Source organism: Gossypium arboreum, chromosome 11 (genome assembly GCF_025698485.1).
Source record: "Gossypium arboreum isolate Shixiya-1 chromosome 11, ASM2569848v2, whole genome shotgun sequence".
Lineage (NCBI taxonomy): Eukaryota > Viridiplantae > Streptophyta > Magnoliopsida > Malvales > Malvaceae > Gossypium > Gossypium arboreum.
In genome coordinates, this window is record NC_069080.1 from 104799408 (window position 1) to 104803880 (window position 4473).

Consider the following 4473-nt stretch of genomic DNA (forward strand, 5'->3'; position numbering starts at 1 on the left):
ACCTTAAAAATCATATCTTCAGTTCTACAACTCGAAAATCAGTTTCGTGATTTTTCCCTGAAACTAGACTCATATATGCATCTAAAACTTTATTTCTAGAATTTTTGGTTGGGCCAATTAGTACAGTTTATTAGTTAAAGTCTCCCATGTTACAGGGATCGACTACACTGACCTTCGCGCATTACAACTTGGATATCTCCCAGTACAGGGATTAAATACTGATGCCGTTTGTTTCTATAGAAACGAGACTCAAAGAGGAATCTATACATATATGGCATGACTACTAATTATCTCTGGTTAATTTATAATGAATTTCCAAAGTCGGAACAGGAAATCCAGAAATCGTTCTGGCCCTATTTCACGAAAACCTAAATATCTCTTAACGTACAACTCATATGACCGTTTCGTTTCTTCCATATGAAAGTAGATTCATCAAGGTTCATTTAAATAATTTATTCACTATTTAATTCCATTCCAACTATTTTTAGTGATTTTTCACATCCACATCGCTGCTGCTGTCAGCATCTGCCTTTAAGGTAGACTTTACCTATTTCATAGTTTCCATTATTCAATTAGCCCTTTTTTTTTTGCATACATAGCACAAAGTATAACCATGATTAACCATTCCAATGGCTAATTGTTTCCAAACATTTCCATACCTCTTAGTGATCAACATACAAAACGATTATAGTACTATGCTAAAACGATATAAGCCATTTTCGCATGGCTATCCAAATTTACACAAAATCCATGGGTACATGACCAACAACAAAAGGGTAGTCCTATACATGCCATTTCAAAGTTCAACCAAAATTTTACCAAAAGGGGGCTTTGATAGTGTGGGAGACTTCGACTTCCAAAATCCCGAGTCCGATGGTGACGAGCCAAAATCTATAAAGCAGAGAACAAAGAAACGAAGTAAGCAATTTATGCTTAGTAAGTTTTGAGCAAAGAATTTAAACACAATCAAGTATAGCATTCACATAATTAAACGGATAATTCCGTGTATACATACTTTCAAATCATTTCTACTTTACATTCCAACCCCTATGTTCATACATAAGGGATCATCTTAGCCAAATACCGGAAGCTCATTACTCAACTGAGCGAATATTATTCGAAGGAACTCAACTATTCCAATGCACATACGAACATACCTCATTGCTGAAATTTTTCAAGTGTATTAACTGGATTTTACAGCAAGATCGTTCATTCGAATCACGTACCTTGGATTTTATCCGGATATAGCGACTCGCTCAAAAGCCTTCGGGACATAGCCCGGTTATAATAGCTCGCACAAATGCCTTCGGGACTTAACCCGGATTTGGGAATTCGCACAAATGCCTTCAGATCTTAGTCCGGATATGGTCACTTAGCACAAAGCCTTCGGGACTTAGCTCGGACATCATTCGAATAACCATGCACATTTAACACTAAATCATGACACATTCATATTTCATTTTCATTAGCAAAACTCAAACACAAGACACTTATCACACTTGCAAATTTCAGCTCAATATCCACACACAAAGAGCATGATTTCGATTTGCTTAAAACATGATCTAATCAAATCATAATTTAAGCTCTATTACTCAAGAACTTACCTCGGATGTTGTCGAACGATTTCGATGGCTATTCGACCACTTTTTCCTTCCCTTTATCGGATTTAGATCCCATTTGCTCTTGAGCTTAATTAAATAAATAAATCGATTTAATCATTTGAGCATCAAAAAGAGGAACACAAGGCACTTAGCCCACATTTATACATTAGACATTAAAGTCACATACATGTGAAATCATGCATCAACTCAAGATATTAACCCACACTCCCTTTTTAGCCGATTGTCCTAACCAAGATAAAGGCATCAATATGCTTGCCTCTAACCGAATGCATGCACACCAATCCATCTCATGTGGCCGAATATGCATGTTGATGTTGAGGCCAATTACATATTTAATACCATACATAAATGGCATACATTTTACTAACTAATGCATTACATATTGTAGCTCAATACGCATCTATCATTTACTTCATAACCGAAAGATCATCATAAGTAAATATATACCTTGAGATAGTATATATGTCATACCAATACATCATGTGCAAACATATATACATATAGGTGCAAGGGCCGAATCTCAAGTTGATTATAACCAAATATAAACATATATCCAAAACACAAATCTTACCTACCATGCAATAAGCATAAATCATACTTATGGATATACCGTGGCCGAATACATCACAACACCATACCATTTCAATTTTGGTCATGGTTAAACAAAGAACTTAATGTCTCACTCAAAAATGCTAAAAAGAAAATCCAAGAGTCATCAACCCACCATCACATATATCATTAACAAGCTTCATATTTAGCATGCAATGGCATTAACACAAAATCCACCTTGGCCGAACATCATTCCCATGACATAGCAAAGATTTGAACCATGGGCTAATTAGAACTCAAGCTAGCAACTAAAAACATGCATGAATCTCATGGCACAACCTCAAACATACCTTAATCTAGATACAAGTATGGCCAAACCTCTTCCTAATCCTCTTCCAAACCAAACATGAAGCAAGAACTCCCTCCTTCTTCCTTAGAATTTTCGGCCAAGAGAAGTGAAAAAATGATGAACACTTTTTTTTGTTTTCTTTCCCTCAACTCACGGCAATGGGGGGATCACACACCTTCTCTCTTTTTTTTTCCATTTCTTTATTCCTAACCTTAGTTTATTGTTTCCTCCCATAATGCACCAACACAACATGTCTATGACATGTTTTGCCCATCATCCTTTGTCATGGCCGGCCACCACTTATAAAAAGAAGGGGTATTTGACATGCAAAACCATTGTTTTGCATGCATGATTCAATTAGTCATCACACATTTCCCTATCCTACTTTCAAAGTTTACTACTAGGTCCTTTTTAGTGAAATTCACATTTATAACCCTAAATCAAAACATCAAAAATGTCACACACGAATTAACACATATTATAGGCATCAAAATGAATATTAAATTATTTTTATGCCTCGGTTTTGTGGTCCCGAAACCACATTCCGACTAGGGTCATTTTAAGGCTGTCACATACTCGGCAGGCTACCTTGTGGTCTTTCAGATATTAATTTGGCGAGCTGTCCTATCTGAGTTTCTAGCCCTTAGATCGACGCTTGTTGATTTTTAAGTGTTGTCTCGGTAAACGAGTTTCTGACACCAAGATGAATTTTGTTAGCATCTCCTCAAGGTTTGACTTTTTCTCTTGTTGGTAGGGTGGTTGTTGGAAGCCTGGAGGCAGTGGTCTTTCATTCCCTTGGCCACCCCGTGAGAAATTTGGGTGGTTCCTCCAACCTGCATTGTAAGTGTTACTATAAAGATTATTTTGAGATCGAGGATTATTACCCATGTAATTTAACTGCTCGTTCTCCATGTTGTGGCCATAGGGTGGGTATTCTTAATTACCTGATCCACCTCCACTTGCTTCGCACTGCATTACTGGGTGAACCTGTGAAGAACCAAGAAAATCATCAATTTTTCTATTCAAAAGTTCTACCTGATTAGAGAGCATGTTGATCGAATCTACGTTAAAAACGTCGACTATTTTCGTTAGCCTTGTCTTCATGACTTACCACTCACAATTATTCAGTGACATCTATTCTATAAATTTATAAACATCCTCAGGTGTCTTATTATTGATAGTTCCACCAGCAGCTACATCAATCATCTGTCTAGTCGAAGGATTCAAGCGATTGTGGAACGTTTGAACCTGTAGCTAGAGTGGTAACCCATGGTGAAGGCATCTACTCAAAAGGTCCTTGTATCTCTCCCATGCATCGTAGAGTGTTTCTAAATCGATCTGCACAAAAGAAGAGATATCATTACATAATTTAGCGTTTTAGCCGGTGGAAAATATTTTAATAAAAACTTTTCAGTCATTTGTTCCCAAGTAGTGATTGACCCTCGTGGTAACGAGTTCAACCACTTTTTAGCTTTATTCCTCAATGAAAAAGGAAATCACAGAAGATGAATGGCATCATCAGAAACGCCATTGATTTTAAATCTATTTCAAAACTCCAAAAAATTCGCCAAGTGAGCGTTGGGATCCTCGTCCTGCAAACCATCAAATTGAACAAATTGCTGTATCATTTGAATTGTGTTAGGTTTTAGTTCAAAATTATTTGCAGCAACAGTAGGCCTAACTATGCTTGATTCAGTTCCTGTTAAAGAAGGTTTAGCATAATCATACATAGTACGCAGAGCAGGATTCTGATTAGCAGCAATCGCAGGAGGTAGCGGATTTTCCTGATTTTTAGCCATCTCCTCGGTTGTGGTTGAAGTATCGTCCTCTTGCTCTTCCACTATGTATCTTAAGCTTCGCCTTATTTCTCTTCGGTTTCTGCGAACTATGCGATCTATCTCACTATCGAAAAGTAATGGTCCTAATGGGTTTCTTTCGGTCATGAACTAGAAA

At 37.1% G+C, this 4473-nt stretch overlaps 1 non-coding gene across 1 annotated transcript; it reads left to right on the forward strand.

Annotated features, from left to right (window-relative positions):
- The first annotated feature begins 3784 nt into the window (after window positions 1-3784).
- LOC128285069 (small nucleolar RNA R71) lies at window positions 3785-3891 on the forward strand. Its single transcript, XR_008275484.1, has one exon. It is a non-coding gene; the product is annotated as a small nucleolar RNA R71 (small nucleolar RNA).
- Window positions 3892-4473: the final 582 nt, after the last annotated feature.